Source organism: Physeter macrocephalus, chromosome 7 (genome assembly GCF_002837175.3).
Source record: "Physeter macrocephalus isolate SW-GA chromosome 7, ASM283717v5, whole genome shotgun sequence".
Classification (NCBI taxonomy): domain Eukaryota; kingdom Metazoa; phylum Chordata; class Mammalia; order Artiodactyla; family Physeteridae; genus Physeter; species Physeter macrocephalus.
The window spans coordinates 105161232-105183454 of record NC_041220.1 but is presented as its reverse complement, the minus strand read 5'-3'; the positions used below and the strand labels follow the sequence as shown (position 1 = coordinate 105183454).

The following is a 22223-nucleotide window of genomic DNA, read 5'->3' as shown; positions in this document are numbered from 1 at the left end:
CAGGCTCCGGACGCGCATGCTCAGTGGCCATGGCTCACGGGCCCAGCTGCTCCGCGGCATGTGGGATCTTCCCGGACCGGGGCACGAACCCGTGTCCCCTGCATCGGCAGGCGGATTCTCAACCACTGCGCCACCAGGGAAGCCCCTGAAGTAGGATTTTGATGACGACCTCTCTCTGACAATAACAATCAGTAAATGTTAATATCTCTTTTTTCTACTGCAATGTTTTGAATTTAACCCAGTTGTCTCCAAACTTTCATTGATTGTGATTAATTATCAAATTAGAACATGTATCCCCATATATTCTTACTGTGTATTTGTTTACTTGTTTATAAATTAAATGCATGTTCCATTATACCTATATAATATGTATAAGATAATATAAAAGCAAAGGGAAGAGGGGAGGAACAATATAGGTGTAGGGTAGTAGGCGGTACAAACTATTAGGTATAAAATAAGTTACAAGGATATATTGTACAACTGTGGGGATATAGCCAATATTTTATGATAACTATAAATGGAGTATAACCTTTAAAAATTGTGAATCACTGTATTGTACACCTGTAACTTACAGAATATTGTGCAGCAAGTATACTTCAATAAGGAATAAAAAAGGAAAGGAAAACAGAAATAATAAGAATGAGAAATACATAAATGAGAATTCTACTGTTTTCTTCCAAACTCAGAAATATCTTTTTATATACTCTAAAAGACAAACTGTAGCCCTCTGGATGTAGTTATAATACTTCATCACCTTTATCTTTTTCTATCATCTTTTTATTTTTCAAAACTATCTTTACATACATTTCTTTTTTAAAATTTTTCAAGATTAATCATCAGACTCATCAGAAGTGGGGCAACTGAAACTTTACCAGAGACTCCCCAGGGTGAAAATTGATTCTTGATCCTTTACTGTTTTTCCTCTGAAAGATCAAAGAAAACACTATATAAAGAGTGAATCTTACCTTCAAATCAAAATTTATGAATTAGACTATTTAATACATAGTCTGCTTATACTTTCTGCTTGTTGAAATATCATGTGCATGAGGGAACTAGGTAAATGTTACAGAAGGCAATTCTTATTTTTTCACTCTACAATCAAATGTAATAAGATTAGATAAAGAGTTGATATTTCTCTAGTGAGATTACTTGATGACAGGTATTTTGACCCCTCATTTTCAAGTAGAGGAACAGAATATGAAGGAGTCAAATTTTGTCCAAGGTCACTTTTGGAATCAGTAATAAAATTCAGATGTGTAGGTTAACGGTCTGTTGTTTTAGTCCCCAAAATAGATAGTTTCATAGAGGAGGACACAGACTGCAGAAAGCTGGTAGACTTAAAAAAGCAACTATGAAATAATGACTATCCTGAAAATAAGTGGTTTCTCTTTTTAAAAACTTGCAAAATCTTGTCAGAGAAGAAAACAAGAGACCCGGAGAGGAGAGGAGCCCTTCCAAGCCCCCTCTTGGGAGGATGGGTGTCCTCTAGGGAGCATTTCAATGTGGACATTCCTGTTGTCCATCTCATAACTGAGACACACTGTAAGCCCACTCTTCAACATGTTCTGAACTTATTTTATCAAGTTGGGGGTAATTCACCAAAAAAGTGAAATGTGAATTATTTCTGTGTCCTCAAGAATCAAATAAAAACATCAGAACCATCTTTTCATTTCAAAACTTACAGGAAGAAGGTAACAACATCTGATTGCTCACCTAGTGTCAACCACGTTTCATGTATGAATTCCTCTAACCATCGAAACAAACTTGAGAGGAAAATGTTATTGTACACATTTAGAGATAAGAAAACTAGGGCCAAAAAAGTTATGTACACTGTGCTCACATCCACTTAATGATTTTGTAGTTTCATGCTCAATGACCTGTCTCCTAGACAAAGATACAAAGAGATATACCCATGCTTATTTTCTTTATTTATATTTGATGCTTTTTAATATTTTTATTAAGACTCTAATTATTACTGACAATAATTTTATTTTTATTTTATTGAGATATAGTTGATTTACAATATTATATTAGTTTCAGGTATTTAACACAATGATTTAAATTTTTTAATAGATTATACTCTACTTATACTTGTTCTAAAGTATTGGCTATATTCCCAGTGCTGTACAATGTATCTTTGTAGCTTATTTATTTTAGACACAGTAGTTTGTGTCTCTTAGTCCCTTATCCCTAGGTTACCTCTCTCCCCTTCCTTCTTCCCGCTGGAAACTACTAGTTTGTTCTGTATATCTGTGAGTCTGTTTCTTTTTTGTTATATTCACTAGTTTATTTTACTTTTTTAGATTCCACGTATAAGTGATAAAATTAGAGTATCTGTCTTTCTCTGTGTGACTTATTTCACTAAGCATAATACCCTCCACGTCCATTCATGTTGTTGCAAATGGCAAAATTTCATTCTTTTTTATAGCTGAGTAGTATTCCATTGTATATATGCATACATACATACATACAATATCCCACATCTTCTCTATCCATTATCTATTGATGGACACTCAGGTTGTTTCTGTATCTTGGCTATTATAAATAATGCTGCTATAAACATCAGAATGCATGTATTTTTTTCAAATTAGTGTTTTCTTTTTCTTTGGATATATACCCAGGTGTGGATTCCGGGATCATATGATAGCTCTGTTTTTAGTGTTTTGAGGAACTTTCATACTGCTTTCCACAGTGGCTACACCAACTTACATTCCCACCAACAGTGTGTAAGTGTTCCCTTTTCTCCACACACTCCCCAACATTTATTATGTGTGGTCTTTTTGATGATAGCCATTCTGACAGGTGTGAGGATTATCTCATTGTGGTTTCGATTTGCTTTACCTAATGATTAATAGTATTGAGCATCTTTTCACGTGCCCATTGGTCATCTCTTATGTCTTCTTTGGAAAAATGTCTATTCAGGCCTTCTACCCAAATTTAATAGAGTTTTTTTTATATTGAGTTGTATGAGTTGTTTATATACTTTGGATATTAACCCCTTTGCGGTCATATCATTTGCAAATATTACTGGCTGCAAAATAAATATTCCCTTTCAGGCTTTTTTTTAAATTAATTTTTATTGGAATATAGTTGCTTTACAATATTGTGTTAGTTTCTGCTGTACAGCAAAGTGAATCAGTTATACATATATCCCCTCTTTTTTAGATTTCCTTCCAATTTAGATCACCAAAGAGCACTGAGTAGAGTTCCCTGTGCTATACAGTAGGTTCTCATTAATTATCTATTTTATACATAGCAGTGTATATATGTCAATCCCAATCTCCCAATTCATCCTCCTTTTCAGTTTTTTCAGATGAATCTCCCAAACTTAACCTGATCACTAACAAACATTTAAGTATTATTTTCTATAGAAACAGCTCAGGAACATAAGGTGAACATACCATTTTGCTAAATAAATCATATTTGGGGACCCATTTTACTTTCACCAGTATCCAGAAATAGAACTCATCAGAGTAACCCAGTTGACATAATGAGATATAATTATCCATCCCAATTGTTCATTTAAAATTGCAATTGCAATTCAAATTACTGTACAATTTAAAAAATCATAACATATAATTATCATCTTTCAAGATGTATATATTATGAAGTAAGAGTATTTTGTTTCTTAACTTATATGAGTTTGTTGCCCTACAAACCCCTTATTATCCAAATAACAAATATTTGTTTATGGTTCATCCTTTAGATAACATATGGCCTGCATTCAGTTTGATACCACACTCTTAAAAAGCCACCATAAATATCTGCAAACAAAATCAACATGTTCTGGTGCATTGAGATACTATTCTATAATTTAACCGGTATACATTGGTTTGCTTAGGCCAGACAGATACATTATTTGCCCATAAGATTCATTTATTTATCCTGTATTTTGAGGAGTTTGTAAACCTATAATGTAGGAGTTCAAGAAATGGATTCTGGAGTTGCTTGCCAGGAATTTTGTGCATCGGTAAAGTCTACAAGAGAATGGTGGTTATAGAAGTTCCAAGGTGAGACTTGAAGCTTGAAGTGGATAAATTATTAAAGCTAGAGAAATGAAGAGCTTTCCAATGAATGGCACATGTGGTCAGTAAGGTATTATTTTGCTAGAGCTGACAGAGTACCACACACTGAGTGGCTTAAACCACAGAAATGTATTATCTCACAGTCTGGAGGTTAAAGTCCAAGATTAAGGTGTTGACAGGGTCAGTTCCTTCTGAGGACTATGAAATAATATGTTCCATGCCTCTCCCCTAGCTTCTGGTACTTTGATGGTTACCTTTTGTATTTCTTGATATGCAGAAACATCACGTCAATCTCTGCCTTCATTTCCACATGGCATTCTCCCCATATGTGTGTCCCGTCTTATAAGGGCACAAATGATATTGGGTTAGGAGCACATCCTCAAGAAGAGCCTGAGAATAGCTTTCAGAAAGTAGAAAGCTTTTTTGGGGGAGGATTTTATTTTATTTATCTTTATTTTTATTTTATATTGGAGTATAGTTGATTAACAGTGTTGTGTTAGTTTCAGGTGTACAGTAAAGTGATTCAGTTATACATAAACATGTATCTACTCTTTTTCAAATTCTTTTCCCATTTCAGTTATTACAGAATGCTGAGCAGAGTTTCCTGCTGCTATACCGTAGGTCCTTGTTGGTTATCTATTTTAAATATAGCAGTGTGTACATGTCAATCCCAACTCCCAATCTATCCCTCCTCCACAACCTGGTAACTATTAGTTTATTCTCTAAGTCTGTGAGTCTGTTTCTATTTTGTAAAAAGTTCATTTGTATCGGGTTTTTTTAGATTTTGCGTATAAGCAATAACATATGATATTTGTCTTTTTCTGTCTGACTTACTTCACTTAGTATGATAATCTCCATGTCCATCCATGTTGCTGCAAATGGCGTTATTTCATTCTTTTTAATGTCTGAGTGATATTCCATTGTATATATGTACATCTTCCTTACCTAGTCATCTATCAGTGGACATTTAGGTTGCTTCCATGTCTTGGCTACTGTAAAAAACCATACTGCAATGAATATTGGGCTGCATGCATCCTTTCAAACCACGTGGTTCTCTGGATATATGCCCAGGAGTGGGATTGCTGGATAATATGGTAGACTTCAGGTTATACTACAAAGCTACAGTCATGAAAACAGTATGGTACTGACACAGAAACAGAAGTTTAAATCAATGGAACAGGAGAGAAAGCCCAGAAATAAACCCACACACTTACGGCCAATTAATCTATGACACATGAGGCAAGACTATGAAATAGAGTGAAGACAGTCTCTTCAATAAATGGTGCTGAGAAAACTGGACAGCTACAAGTAAAAAAATGAAATTATAACATTCTTTAATACCGTACACAAAAATAAACTCAAAATGGATTGAAGACCTAAATGTAAGACCGGCTAGTATAAAACTCTTAGACAAAAGTATAGGCAGAACACTCTCTGACATAAATCCCAGAGTAATAGAAATAAAAACAAAAATAAACAAATGGGAACTAATTAAAAGCTTTTACATAGCAAAGGAAACCATAAACATAACGAAAAGACAACCCACAGAATGGGAGAAAATATTTGCAAACAACTCGACTGATAAAGGATTAGTCTCAAAAATTTTCAAAAAGCTCATGTGGCTCAATATCAAAAAAACAACCCAATCAAAAAATGGGCAAAAGATCTAAATAAACATTTCTCCAAAGAAGACATACAGATGGCCAAGAGACACATGAAAAGCTGCTCAACATCACTAATTGTTAGAGAAATGCAAGTCAAAACTACAATGAGATATCACCTCACACCAATCAGAATGGCCATCATAAAAAACTCTGCAAACAATAAATGCTGGAGAGGGTGTGGAGTAAAGGGAAACCTCCTACACTATTGTTGGGAATGTAAATTGGTACAGCCACTATGGAGAACATTAAGAAGATTCCTTAAAACATAGGCAGAACACTCTATGACATAAATCACAGCATGATCTTTTTTGAACCACCTCCTAGAAGAATGGAAATAAAAACAAAAATAAACAAATGGGACCTAATGAAACTTAAAAGATTTTGCACAGCAAAAGAAAACATAAACAAGATGAAAGGACAACCCTCAGAATGGGAGAAAATATTTGCAAATGAAGCAACTGACAAAGGATTAATCTCCAAAATTTGTAAGCAGCTTATGCAGCTCAATATCACAAAAACAAACAACCCAATCCAAAACTGGGCAGAAGACCTAAATAGACATTTCTCCAAAGAAGATACACAGATTGCCAACAAACACATGAAAGGATGCTCAACATCACTAATCATTAGAGAAATGCAAATCAAAACTGCAATGAGGTATCACCTCATACCAGTCAGAATGGCCATCAACAAAAAAAATCTACAAACAATAAATGCTGGAGAAGGTGTGGAGAAAAGGGAACCCTCTTGCACTGTTGGTGGGAATGTAAATTGATGCAGCCACTGTGGAGAACAGTATGGAGGTTCCTGCAGAAACTAAAAATAGAACTACCATATGACCCAGCAATCCCACTACTGGGCATATACCCTGAAAAAACCATAATTCAAAAAGTCATGTGCCACAATGTTCATTGAAGCTCTATTTACAATAGCCAGGATGTGGAAGCAAACTAAGTGTCCATCGACAGATGAATGGATAAAGAAGATGTGGCACATATATACAATGGAATATTACTCAGTCATAAAGTGAAATGAAATTGAGTTATCTGTACTTCATATAGAGTGAAGTAAGTCAGAAAGAGAAAAAGAAATACCATATGGTAACACATATATATGGAATCTAAAAAAAAAAAAAAACTGGTTCTGAAGAACCTAGGGGCAGGACAGGAATAAAGACGCAGATGTAGAGAATGGACTTGAGGACACAGGGAGTGGGAAGGGTAAGCTAGGACGAAGTGAGAGAGTGGCATGGACATATATACACTACCAAATGTAAAATAGATAGCTAGTGGGAAGCAGCCACCTAGTACAGGGAGATCAGCTTGGTGCTTTGTCACTACCTAGAGGGGTGGGATAGGGAGGGTAAGAGGGAGACACAAGAGGGAGGATATATGGGATGTATGTATATGTATAGCTGGTTCACTTTGTTATAAAGCAGAAACTAACACACTGTTGTAAAGCAATTATACTCCAATAAAGATGTTAAAAAAAAGAGAGAAAAAAAAATAGAGCTACCATATGAACCAGAAAGTACAAAGCTTAAAAAACAAACAAACAAAACCTAATTAGCTCCTGTCTTGGTTCCTACCTTTTTTCTCAATTTGTTCATTCGGCACCTTGACTGGTCAGGGTCCTAGAAGAAAAAAAAAAAAGGAGTGATGGACTACAGAAAAAAGGGTAATGAAGGGACTTTTTATAAATGTGTGGACAGGGTAAAGGAAATCAACAATGGATAATGGATTACCCTCAGGCTTTCCGATAGGAGGAAGCACTTATAGCTGCAGGGGCAAGGGGGGGTGGGTATTAGAAACTAAGAAGACTGTTCCATGTAGGAAAGGGTCATCCAACCGGAGCCTTTGAAAGAGGAATGCAGTTACCACCAAAGTGATCATCTTGCCCTCAATTGTATGGTTCAAATTCTTTGTAATGACATCTAGGTCTAGTGTTTTATTTGTGGCAGAGGATTTAACTATTGACTCGGTTTTCTTTTTGGCTATTAAACTAGTCCATTTTTAAAAAATAGAAATAGTTGCAATAAGTTGAGTTTTCTATAAATATTATCTAGGTTTTTAATTGATTGGCATATAATTTTCATAATATCCCATTGATCACTAAAATATCTATAGTTTTATTTTCTTTTTTATTAGTATTTTTATTTTACACCTTTCTATTTTTATTACTCTTGACAGTGATTTACCATTTTTTTGTTCTTTTTTAAGAACCAGATATTGGCTTTATCACCCTCTTTTGATTATTTACTGTTTTATTTCATTAGTTTTAGCTTCTATTTTTGTTATTCTCTTCCTTGTTCTTGATTTAATTTAATTCACTTTGGTTGTGTTTCACAAATTTTGCTCTCAAATATTTTCTTTATTATTTCATTATACATTTTCCAATTTCTTTTAAAATTGTGGTACACTAGCTATTTAGAAGAATGTCGTATTGCTATTATTGGTCATCAGAAATCATGTGTGAGAATAGGTTTTTTGTTGATGATTGCTTGATGACAAAGAAATCTAATCACATTTTGTTATTGTTTTATGGGTGATCGAACATAATGTATCCATCAACTCTACCTTTGATAATTAGATCAAAATTGTTAAATATCTTTTAAAAAATCTTTTGTTTTATTACTTTTTTCAGTTTCTCTCAAATGAAATTGATTTCTCCTAAATTGATCCTTGCCTTTCAAAATAGTTTGAAACATAGTCTAACTACATGGTAGAGAAGAAACACTTGAAATACTCATTTTGCTTGCTAATTTTAAATGAAATAGATTATGTGGAATGGGTCATGAGTTAACTTTTTTAATAATTTTTCATTAAAAATAAATTTACAGATGACATTGTAGAAAAATAAATTTAAAATCAGTACATCCTTAACCTTGATTTATATAGTGTTAATATTAAACATTTTTTTCAGAATAATTTGAAACAAAGTTTCAGACACTGTGATATTTCACCCCTAAATAGCATTAACAGATCTAAGAAAATAACAATTGTATAATATCATTGAGTATACAGTAAGGTTGCCAGATAAAATACACAACACTGAGTTAAATTTGAATTTCAGATTAATAACAAATAACTTTTTAGTATAAGTATATCCCAAATATTGAATGGCACACACATATTAAAATACAATACTAAACTACATTGTTTTATGTAACTCACATTTAATTAGATGTCCTATTTTTTTTATTTGCTAATAACTCAACCCTAATATACAATTGATATTCAAAAAATATAATATCAAATATTATAATTCAAATATAATAATTCAAAAAACCAGTTAACCATTTCTCTTACAGTTATTTTCATTTTTTAATTTCTGGATCCAATCAAGGTTCACATATTGCATGTGATTGTTATGTCTTTTTGGGTTCTTTTAATGTATAAACTAATTCTAGAATTTAATCTAGATGTTTTGTATTGTTTTAATTTTACTTTTCATAATGACTTTTTAGAAGACTCTAGGCCAGTTGACTTGTAGACTATCCCACATTCTGAATTTTTCCAATTGTTTCCTTTTGATTATGTTAAACACTTTTTCAGGAATACTTCATAAGTGATTTTCTAAGAGGCAGAACATTCTGGTTACATGATACATATAAAATACCTACTATAGATGGAGTCCTTAGCATGTTATCCTACTTAATTCTTAGAACAACTCTTTAAGATCAGATAGATAACTCTCTCCCACCATCTCAGATATTTGTGCCTTCATCTGTCTCCTTGGCCATTTAACTACTTGTTTCATCCCAGTTACTACTTAAATGTCAAACTCTTGTGAGCTGAAATGCAGATTCCATGGACCCAACCCAAGAGGCCTCACCCTTTGCTGGTGTCACATGCCTCTTCCATGTTGTCCCTGAGGTGTGACAGGCTCTGCTCTGTGGCCACACATGTGCAACCCATGAGTTAATGGCCTGCAGCATGAACTTGACCAGTGGGAAACTGGAGTCTGTGGATATTTCTTCTTCTATGACTAATGTCTTCTAGCTCTCTTCAGATGTACTGTTCTAAGAAAAGGCAGTTCATATGACCTGTTGGAAGGCGGCCCCACATGCAAGCAATTGGTTGATGTCAATAACACTCCCTCCTTCCCTACAGCACTCTCTCTTTACTTGACATCTGTTTCCCTGATATTGCATGCCTTTTTAAAAATAATTGCTATCAACTTTTGCCTCAATTTTGATTTCTGGGTACCCTAAACTAAGATAAATCAGGAGAATTGTGCTCAAAAAATTAAGTAACATTCCAGGAATTAGTTTTAAAAAGTAGTAAAGCAGATTTTATTTACTTTTTAAAAAAATTCTGGGACTGTTTTTTTCCTAAAATTACAGCTCTTTCTCTTGCATCATCGTCTTTGTGACTTTTAGAGAAAATGCAACTTTTCTAAATTCTTTAAGTTTGATTTTGAGATTTTAAGTATTTCGTTTGTGTTTCCTTTTAAATATATTTCCTAATAGGAACATAGAACATGGTCAGATTTTGAAGTTCTTTCCATGTGCTTCATGCCGCTGGGTAAGAACAGCAGCTCCTTAAATCTTTGGGAGAGAGAAAACAATTAGGTTATCATCATAACCTCTTGGTGTCAAAGGAAAGTTTGATCCTATTGTTAAGTGCTGATGTTTTTGGTGTTAACTGCTAAACATTAAGGAGTTCTATCCTCACTGCCAGAGGCTTATCAGTGTTAAATTCTTCTCAAAGACTTGGCAATGCTTTGGTTTAAATTTTCATGGCTATGGAATTAAAATTTACAGATTACTTTCCATTAACATTAAAATACTGTGAATAAAAGACAAAGTTTGTAATAATTAGAACAGGCTTCTCATTTTTGCCCTGCACTCAACTTGTTACATTTTCTTTTTCTTGTTGAACCTCTGTGCTTTCATGTTCTTATTCATACTATCAGGGCTTTAATACTTTTCCTACCTAAGTCAAAGGAATAATGGGACAGCAATTTATATTTTCTTCTGTTTTAATGTGTATATAAGCATAGTGCCAGGTCTTTTGTGTTAAAAGACATTTTTTTCCACCCTTAAGCAGCGGTGGTACCAAAATTTCTTTATTGGATCTAAGAGGAGGTGTATGGTAAGACCAAGATTTGGGGAACTTGTCTTGACGCTCTATTTGTATATCAAGCATATCGGTGTACCTCAAGAGTGTGAGTTACAGATTAAAAAAAATCAACAACAATAAAAAAACACAAAGTATTCAGATTATTTCTCTGTGAACTCCACTCATAATTAATAAATTGTTAGTTCTTCCTATCGGAGTATAAATACACCAAGGGGACTTTCTGGATGGGCTAAAGGACATTTGAGGGACATGGAATGGCTAAAGCCCCAAAGCCTTCCTCAGGACCACCATGAACTGTATATACCCCTGCAGCTACTGCTCCAAATTTCTGGGCTCCATCTAGAAGTTTTTTTTATTTTAAACTTCTAGAAAGAGTTGCTCTATCTCCGATCCTCATTTCTTTCTCATTTCAGAACAGTGATGCCTTTTCCAGCTAAAGCATCATGTTACCTTATCAGTGTCATTAAACAGATGACCTTTGAAATAGACCTTGAAGAACAGGTAAAATTTATTTTGGAAAAGAAGTGGGAGAGGACCACCAGAGAGTGTTTTTCATGAACCTATAAACATGGAATCTGGATGTCACTGACAAGGATCAAGAACAAGGTAGATTTGGGTGTGGTAGGAATTAATTCACTAACTCAATATACACGTATACAGACACCATGATTAGATACTAGAAATACAGTATCTGACATGCTCTGCTCTCATGATATTTAGAGATGGTAATGGTCCTTGGGGTATGGATGCCGCAGACATCAATAGAAGATTAATTCATTATTGTGAAGAGTCTTCAGTGACACACAAAGGAGTTTGAGTTTTATCTTGTCACTACTAATAACAACATGTTTTTGAGACTAATCACATGCCAGGCACTATTCTGAGAACTTTACATTTATTCACTGTTTGTTAATTTTTGGAATAATCTTGCAATATAAAGAGACATTTGTTATGTCCATTTTACTGATGAGGAGACTGAGTCATGGAGTCGTCATTTAACTTGGCAAAGGATTCAGAGCTAATAAGAGGCAGGGTCAGGGTTTGAGCCCAGGCAGTCTGGCTTCAGAGTCTATAGTCTTATCATTTATGGTTACAAATATGTGGCTAACATAAGGCTTTTCATGTATGAAAATAATAAAACAAGGTTTAAAGATGCTAGGAAACTCATTGGAAGATACAATAGTATGTATCAGAGCCTAGAGTAGACTCCACAAGACTGCAGGCCCATTGCTCCTTCTGCCCCACATAGAAGGTGCATCACTTTGGTGATATACAAGAAGGTTTTGGGGACATGCTTGGCTGAATCGAGAGAAATATGTTTACACTATAAGAGATGATAATGCTGTTTCCTTTTGTACTGGTCAGATCAGCAGAGAGAAGTGAAGACAGTTAACTGTCGTTTGTCTCACTCTCCACATACATCAGCCTGGGCTTGAAGTTAATGTATTCAAAGGTAGAAGTAGTTTGTTATTGCTCCAAGTGAGTTCAAATTTGGGCAAAAAGACATTGATTGATGAGGATGGCTCAGCTATCTTTATGTTCTTCTACTAAGCATGGTGTATGAGGTTGTACAGTCACAAAATATCTCACCATAAACTGCCTTAGGGAGACTGGCTTTACCTCCCCCAGGACTTGATCTATTGTGAAATTCATTCAGTGCTAAGAAGTATCAGTAAAACGACTCAGGATTTATTTCTCGCTAGAAGTCAGCTGGAGGTGATGTCACACATATAAATTAGACCAGTTCAGTTCCATTCTCAGCATTGTTTCCATTGAGCTTGACACAGAGACAATTAATGCTGACTCAGAGCTATTTCCAAATGGAAAGAGCTTTCTAAATTATCATATCCCACATAATCCTGGCCTAATCCCACTCCAGTCTCTCTCCTCATTGTCCCATCCATGGGGTGTACCCATTCCAGATGACAAGACTCCACTTATTTTGGACCCTTTTCCTTTCCTGCAAGACCCTGAAATTCCCCCCACCCTCTATCTATGTAGGCTGGCCCAGAAGAAACAATCCTTGAAAATAAACTAATCATTAGGTGAAAGTAAAATATCATCTTTATTAGTGACACATCATAGTTTAGAGGATGTAGTTCATTTGTCCTGGCAGGTAGACTCCCCAGGATTGGCCCCCTCCCCAAACTAGAAAGACTTACTCTTCCATGCTCAGGTATCACTAGACCCCTACAAACCTCTGCTCCTGGGGAGAGAAAACTGTACGATATATGACTGAAAGGAACAGAAGAGAACTCAGACTCTTCCAAAAGGAAAAGGAGGAATGGTGCCAAGGATGTACTGTTTATTATTTCCCAAATTAATCCAAGATTAGTCAATTTCTCCATAATGTAGTGAATAATGGAACAGAGAAAAGCTAGGAGTGTGTCACTAATTGATCTAGCTCCACAAGGAAGGAAATATGAGGAACAGGGGAGAAGTATTTCCCTTTTGCCTTCCTCTACATTTTGCTCTCTTAACACTGTGTTTTCCCTGACTGGGGAGGAGAGTGAAAGTTTAACAAGCCAGTTCTTTCCAGACCTGCGTGGGCCCCTCCGCCAATGCCAACACTACACCTTGGAGTAACATTCAGGAGGACTGTGAGCAGAGCTGACTTCCCCTAACATCTCCTGCCCAAAGACTCTAAAATGGGTCAGAAGAGGATTTTACTTAAATCAACTACAAGACTGAAAATTTAAACTCTAGTTGATTTTCCAGTCTACATTTTTTCCCAACAACATTGCTCAACATAGTCTGTTATGACATCTGTTTTGAGAGCATGGTTGATGACATAATTATACTCCAGTAACAAAATTTCAATAAAGAGATTGCCCAAATTTGAATATAAACACTCTGCTAATATACTATTACTGGGGAAATATTAAAAGAGGGAGATTAAATTCTTTTGCAAGTAAAAGTCCAAATATATTAAATTTCCATAGAATTATGAATTAAATTTCCATAAATTAATTTTCCTTATGCTAGTGATTTAAAATTCCAAAGATTATAAAGTACTTCATTTTTAATCCATTCAGTGTCAGTTGGAAGAGTTCTCAGCATGTTGGTAGAAACAGTGTTCTTTTAACTTGAATATTGGCTTCTTTCTCACTAAAATATATCTCCTCCTTCATGGCCTCAGAATTGTATTTGTTCAACACCGAGTCACTGGTGGTCCTCATTATTTTAAAGATTCCCAGGAGTTATTATGAAAAACAAGATTATCACAGCACTGGCATCATATCCCCAGAATTAGAAAAACAAAGTAATCCCTGCTCTTAAAAGAGTTATCTCAGGCAAAATTGTTTTCAAGCCAATCTTTTGTGTTGCTAAAGACCATAGCAGAGACTTATGATTATCTTGAAAGAAGATGTATGTCTTGGTGGGGTCTTGCTGGGATACCAGGCAGTTTATGTCAATTTCCTGCTACCTAAGACTTGGAATTAAAACTCAGTTAGGCAACTCTCTCAGCAAGAGGTTAATTTTGGCACTATTTACTGTATCAATAAAATCCACTTATGAATACTGCCTGGTAGATCAGAAGAGTGTTTGCCTTGCCTCCTGATTCAGTCAAATAGTGCTTAATTGAATCGGGGCTCTACAAAGTAATGTGGGATCTACCACCCACTCGTATGAGAAGGCATTTGCAGTCCTTTAATACTAAGGCTGTTTGTCCTTCATTTATTTTTGGAAGTTTTAAGACTTAAAAAAAATCTTACTTCTCAGGATTTCGTTCCATATAAGTAAGCAGTACGGTACTAGCTTGACACCAGATTGTGGTGAGAACTGAAAGGGTTAAGTGGCTTGATGCTTGACCCTGTGGAGAAGTCTGAGTTGGTTCCAGCCCTGAAATTTCCCTCCTTGGCATTGAATCCTTATTGAAATTGGGGGAGACCAATGCAGTCTCCTACCTAGGGCTGGTGCTAACGATTTACAGCCAGAACGTCCTTTGTGCTCTGTAACAATCCACAATTCATTAATTTCAGACCAAACACAGCACATATTCTTCAGCTACTGATGCTGGAAAGTTCTGTAGTGACAGTCTGTTCTCTCCAATCAAATTCTTGCCTCTGCTTCCTTTTTATTACCAAAGCCTATGAGGGCAGCCCCTAGTAACCATGGTCCCCTCTCTTTACACACATAAACTAAGTAAAGGGAAAGGTTGAGGTGCTCTAACCTGCTTGCTGAGGCAGTCCACACATTTGTTGGGGTTTGAGAAGACCCTGCACGTGAATTGGCTCGTTCTAGTCACTGCCTCCATTCGCTGCAGTAACCTGCTAAAGTCAAAATACAGCAAAGGTTCAATACCATATACCCAAGCCACACATTCATAAAGCCAGTTCTACAACTGAAAAGTCAGCTGTTGTGCAGTGCTGGCTGCAAATCACTAGGATTTAAATGAAAAATCAACATGGTCTATGCTTAGGAAATTACTAACAAAGCTTGTAGCCATCTGTTCAAACCATGCCCAAAGCCCAAATCATTCCATGCGTAATTTATTCTACAAAATTTTACACCTTGTTCATTTCTCAAGGTCCATAAGGCACACATTAGACTTACTTGAAAAGAGCTAAATAAACAACATTACTCTTTGCTATGCCTGGGTCATGAACTAACTGAGAAATAAATAGCAAATAGGAGCCAAAGTATTCCCTTCATTAATAATAAAGAGTCGGTGGGAGGACACAATTTACATGTGTGAGAAATTGGATTTCCTAACACTAAACATCAGAATTAGCCACACTTACTGGTCACCCTACAAGGAAGCAGACTCTGTACAGTTACAGCATGGAGGAACAAGGAAAAATGTGTTCTTTGGAGGCAGCTCCTTCTCAAGAGGATAAGAAGAGGAACAAAGCCAAGCAGGCCAAGTTTCAGTGAGAAAAGTTATTTCCTCAGCCCAAGTATAGAGAGAGTTTAAGACAGGCATCTGAGTGCATCTGTACAAGTTGTGTACTGAATTATTCCCCTCGGCCTATTTAAATAGAATACAATGTGAATGGTATCTGTAGATTTGTGCAGTGCACAAGATGAGCAACCACACTTAGTGCACTGGTAAAGAGGCTGAAAGAAGCCAGGACATGACATTATTTGAGCTTTCTTCAAAAGGAAGGAAATATCAGGCATAGGGAAGAAATATTTTTGCCAACATGAAGTGCCTAAGAAGTTACTGAATACAAAATTATCATTCTTCGTTCAGTATACAAACTGTTCCTTTATTCCTTCCCATGTATCTGTTCAAGATAAAAGTAGACTATATGTTGATTCACTTCTACTTAGTTTATTTCCTAATTTACTTGTGACTTTTTTTATTGTATTCTCATTATCATGAAGATGTTGGACTTTAGCCAGAACAACTCAATCGGACTATTTGGTTGAACTTTAACTCTTTTTTGTCACCTCACTCTTATCGTGAATGAAATTCAATATTAAGCAATCCCTGCTCATTATTTTTTCTGTTTCTTATAAATGCCTATTGATTTATGTTCCCTAAGTTTGCAAACTTAACTGACTCTATATCTAACAAATATTACTGGTACATTTTCAGTCTCCAGTAACTCTTCCTGGTTTTCTCTCTCTCTCAACTTATTTTTCTTTTTCTCTCTCTCGATGATAGATAGATAAATATAGATATATCACAATAGTATGTCAGGAGAGACCTTCAAGATGGTGGAGGACTAAGACGTGGAGATCACTTTCCTTCCCACAAGTCTATCAGAAATACATGTACAAGTGGAGCAACTCCTACAGAACACCTACTAAATGCTGGCAGAATACCTCAGACTTCCCAAAAGGCAAGAAGCTCCCCACATACCTGGGTAGGGCAAAAGAAAAAAGAAAAAAAAGAGACAAAAGAATAGGGATGGGACCTGCACCACTGGGAGGGAGCTGTGAAGGAGAAAAAGTTTCCAAACACTAGGAAACCCTTTCACTGGCGGAGACGGGGTGGCAATGGGGAAGTTCCGGAGCCACAGAGGAGAGCGCAGCAACAGGGGTGCAGAGGGCTAAGCAGAGAGATTCCCGCACAGAGGATTGGTGCTGACCAGCACTCACCAGCCTAAGAGGCTTGTCTGCTCACCTGCAGTGATGGGTGGGGGCTGGGGGCTGAGGCTCCAGCTTTGGAGGTCAGATCCCAGGGAGAGGACTGGGGTTGGCTGTGTGAACACAGCCTGAAAGGGGCTAGTGCACCACAGCTAGCTGAGAGGGAGTCCGCGAAAAAGTCTGGAACTGCCTAAGAGGCAAGAGACCATTGTTTTGGGATGGGCGAGGAGAGGGGATTCTGAGCACCACCTAAACAAGCTCCAGAGATGGGCGCGAGCCGCAGCTATCAGTGCGGACACGAGAGACGGGCGTGAAACACTAAGGCTGCTGCTGCAGCCACCAAGAAGCCTGTGTGCAAGCACAGGTCACTATCCACACCTCCCCTCCCCAGAGCCTGTGCAGCCCCCCACTGCCAAGGTCCCATGATCCAGGGACAACTTGTAAGGGAGAGCTCACAGCATGCCTCAGGCTGGTGCAATGTCATACCAGCCTCTGTCGCCACAGGCTTGCCCCAAATTCTGTACCCCTCCCTTCCCCCGGCCTGAGTGAGCCATAGCCCCCTAATCAGCTGCTACTTTAAAACCACGTCCTGTCTGAGTGAAGAACAGACGCCCTCAGGCGACCTACATGCAGAGGTGGGGCCAAATCCAAAATGGAACCACAGGAGCTGTGAACAAAGAAGAGAAAGGAAAATCTCTCCCAGCAGCCTCAGGAGCAGCAGATTAAATCACCACAATCAACTTGATGTACTCTGCCTCTCTGGAATACCTGAATAGACAATGAATCATCCCCAAGTTGAGCCGTGTGGCTGACAGGGTCTTGGTGCTCCAGCCGAGTGTCAGGCCTATGCCTCTGAGGTGGGAGAGCGGAGTTCAGGACATTGGTCCACCAGAGACCTCCTGGCTCCACATAATATCAAACGGTGAAAGTTCTCCCAGAGATGTCCATCTCAATGCGAACACCCAGCTCCACTCAACGACCAGCAAGCTACAGTGCTGGACACCCTTTGCCAAACAACTAGCAAGACGGGAGCACAACCACACCCATTAGCAGAGAGGCTGCCTAAAATTATAATAAGGTCACAGACACTCCAAAACATACCATTGGATGCGGTCTTGCCCAGCAGAAAGACAAGATCCATCCTCAACCACCAGAACACAGGCACCAGTCTCCTCCCCCAGGAAGCCTACACAACCCACTGAACCAACCTTAGGCAGTGGGGGCAAACACCAAAAACAAAAGGAACTATGAACCTGCGAAAAGGAGACCCCAAACACAGTAAATTAAGCAAAATGAGAAGACAGAGAAACACACAGCTGATGAAGGAGGAAAGTAGAACCCTACCAGACCAAACAAATGAAGAGGAATAGGCAGTCTACCTGAAAAAGAATTCAGAATAATGATAGTAAAGATGATCCAAAATCTTGGAAAAAGCATGGAGAAAATACAAGAAACGTTTAACAAGGACCTAGAAGAACTAAAGAGCAAACAAACAGTGATGAACAACACAATAAATGAAATTAAAAATTCTCAAGAAGGAATCAATAGCAGAATAACTGAGGCAGAAGAATGGTTAAGTGAGCTGGAAAATAAAATAGTGGAAATAACTACCACAGAGCTGAATAAAGAAAAAAGAATGAAAAGAATTGAGGACAGTCTCAGAGAACTCTGGGACAATATTAAATGCACAAACATTTGAATTGTAGGGGTAGCAGAAGAAGAAGAGAAAAGAAAGGGAATGAGAAAATATTTGAAGAGATTATAGTTGAGATCTTCCCTAATATGGGAAAGGAAATAGTCAAGTCCAGGAAGTACAGAGAGCCACATACAGGATAAATACAAGGAGAAACACACCAAGACACATATTAATCAAACTATCAAAAATTAAATACAAAGAAAAATATTAAAAGCAGAAAGGGAAAAGCAACAAATAACATACAAGGGAATCCCCATAAGGTTAACAGTTGATCTTTCAGCAGAAACTCTGCAAGACAGAACGGAGTGGCAGGAAATATTTAAAGTGATGAAAGGGGAAAACCTAAAACTAAGATTACTCTACCCAGCAAGGATGTGATTCAGATTCGACGGAGAAATCAAAAGCTTTAGAGACAAGCAAAAGCTAAGAGAATTTACCACCAAACCAGCTTTACAACAAATGGTAAAGGAACTTCTCTAGGCAGGAAACACAAGAGAAGGAAAAGACTTAAAATAACAAACCCAAAACAATTAAGAAAATGGGAATAGGAACATACATATTGATAACTACCTTAAATGTAAATGGGTTAAATGCTCCAACCAAAAGAGATAGAGTGGCTAAATGGATACAAAAACAAGACCCGTGTATATGCTGTCTACAAGAGACCCACTTCAGACCTAGGGACACATACAGACTGAAAGTGAGGGGATGGAAAAAGATATTCCATGCAAAGGGAAATCAAAAGAAAGCTGGAGTAGCAATTCTCATATCAGACATAATAAACTTTAAAATAAAGACTATTACAAGAGACAAAGAAAGACACTACATAATGATCAAGGGATCAATCCAAGAAGAATATATAACAATTGTAAATACTTATGCACCCAACATAGCACTTCAGTATGTAAGGCAAATGGTAACAGCCATAAAAGGGGACATCGACAGTAACACAATCATAGTGGGGGACTTTAATACCCTACTTTCACCAATGGATAGATCATCCAAAATGAAAATAAATAAGGAGACACAAGCTTTAAATGATACATTAAACAAGATGGACTTAATTGATATTTATAGGACATTCCATCCGAAAAGAACAGAATACCCTTTCTTCTCAAGTGCTCATGGAACATTCTCCAGGATAGATCATATCTTGGGTCACATATCAAGCCTTGGTAAATTTAAGAAAATTGAAATCATCTCAACTACCTTGTCCAACCACAACACTATGAGACTAGATATCAATTACAGGAAAAAATGTAAAAAATACAAACACATGGAGGCAAAACAGTACACTGCTAAATAACCAAGAGTTCACTGAAGAAATCAAAGAGGAAATCAAAAAGTACCTAGAAACAAATGACAATGAAAACACGACAACCCAAAACTTCTGGGATGCAGCAAAAGCTGTTCTAAGAGGGAAGTTTATAGCAATAAAATCCTACCTCAAGAAACAAGAAACATCTCAAGTAAACAACCTAACCTTACACCTAAAGCAATTAGAGAAAGAAGAACAAAAAAGCCCCAAAGTTAGCAGACAGAAAGAAATCATAAAAGATCAAATCAGAAATAAATGAAAAAGAAATGAAGAAAACAATAGCAAAGTTCAATGAAAGTAAAAGCTGGTTCTTTGAGAAGATAAACAAAATTGATAAACCATTAGCCAGACTCATCAAGAAAAAAAAGGGAGAAGATGCAAATCAATAGAATTAGAAATGCAAAAGGAGAACTAACAACTGACACTACGGAAATACAAAGAATCATGAGAGATTACTACAAGCAAGTATATGCCAATAAAATGGACAACCTGGAAGAAATGGACAAATTCTTAGAAAAGCACAACCTCCTGTGACTGAAACAAGAAGAAATAGAAAACGTAAACAGTCCAATCACAAGCACTGAAATTGAGACTGTGATTAAAAATCTTCCAACAAACAAAAGCCCAGGTGCCAGATGGCTTCACAGGCAAATTCTATCAAACATTTAGAGAAGAGCTAACACCTATCCTTCTCAAACTCTTCCAAAATATAGCAGAGGAAGGAATACTCCCGAACTCATTCTGTAAGGCCACCATCACCCTGATACCAAAACCAGACAAAGATGTCACAAAGAAAGAAAACTACAGGCCAATATCACTGATGAACAAAGAAGCAAAAATCCTCAACAAAATACTAGCAAACAGAATCCAGCAGCTCATTAAAAGGATCATACACCATGATCAAGTAAGTTTTATCCCAGGAATGCAAAGATTCTTTAATATATGCAAATAAATCAATGTGATACAACATATTAACAATTTGAATGATAAAAACCATATGATAATCTCAGTAGATGCAGAAAAAGCGTTTGACAACATTCAACACCCATTTATGATAAAAACCCTCCAGAAAGTAGGCATAGAGGGAACTTACATCAACATAACAAAGGCCATATATGAGAAACCCAAGCCAACATTTCTCAATGGTGAAAAATTGAAACCATTTCCTCGAAGATCAGGAACAAGACAAGGTGATGTCTGCTCTCACCACTATTATTCAACATAGTTTTTGAAGTTTTAGTCACAGCAATCAGAGAAGAAAAAGAAATAAATGAATCCAAATTGGAAAAGAAGAAGTAAAACTGTAACTGTTTGCAGATGACATGATACTATACAGAAAGAATCCTAAACATGCTACCATAAAACTACTAGAGCTAATCAATGAATTTGGTAAAATAGCAGGATACAAAATTAACGCACAGAAATCTCTTGCATTCCTATACACTAATGATGAAAAATCTGAAAGAGAAATTAAGGAAACACTCCCATTTGCCATTGCAACAACAATTAAAAAAATACCTAGGAATAAACCTACCTAATGATACAAAACACCTGTATGCAGAAAACTATAATACAATGATGAAAGAAATTAAAGATGATACAAACAGATGGAGAAATACACCATGTTCTTGGATTGGAAAAATCAACATTGTGAAAATGACTATACTACCCAAAGCAATCGACAGATTCACTGCAATCCCTATCAAACTACCAATGGCATTTTTCACGAAACTAGAACAAAATATTGCACAATTTGTTTGGAAACACAAAAGACTCCAAATAGCCAAAGCAATCTTGAGAAAGAAAAATGGAGCTGGAGGAATTAGGTTCCCAGACTTCAGACTATGCTACAAAGCTACAGTAGTCAAGACAGTATGGAACTGGGACAATAACAGAAATATATATTAATGGAACAGGATAGAAAGCCCAGAGATAAACACACGCACATATGGTCACCTTATCTTTGATAAAGGAGGCAAGAATTTATAATGGAGAAAAGACAGCCTCTTCAATAATCCTTGCTGGGAAAACTTGGACAGGTGCATATACATGTATGAAGTTAGAACACTCCCTAAAACCATACACACAAATAAACTCAAAATGGATTATTAAAGACCTAAATGTAAGGCCAGACACTATCAAACTCTTAGAGGAAAACATAGGCAGAACACTCTATGACATAAATCACAGCAAGATCCTGTTTGACCCACCTACTAGAGAAATGGAAATAAAAACAAAAATAAACAAATGGGACCTAATGAAACTTAGAAGCTTTTGCACAGCAAAGGAAACCATAAAGAAGATAAAAAGACAACCCTAAGAATGGGAGAAAATATTTTCAAATGAAGCAACTGACAAAGGATTAATCTCCAAAATTTACAAGCAGCTCATGCAGCT

General features: G+C 36.6%; 1 long non-coding RNA gene across 1 annotated transcript; it reads right to left on the bottom strand.

The window, feature by feature from the left end:
* Positions 1–3129: 3129 nt before the first annotated feature.
* Positions 3130–9627, bottom strand: LOC114486533 (uncharacterized). Its single transcript, XR_003680397.2, has 3 exons — positions 9524–9627; positions 7278–7322; positions 3130–4364 (listed from the first exon to the last, which is right to left on the bottom strand). It is a non-coding gene; the product is annotated as an uncharacterized lncRNA (long non-coding RNA).
* Between the last annotated feature and the right edge of the window lie 12596 nt (positions 9628–22223).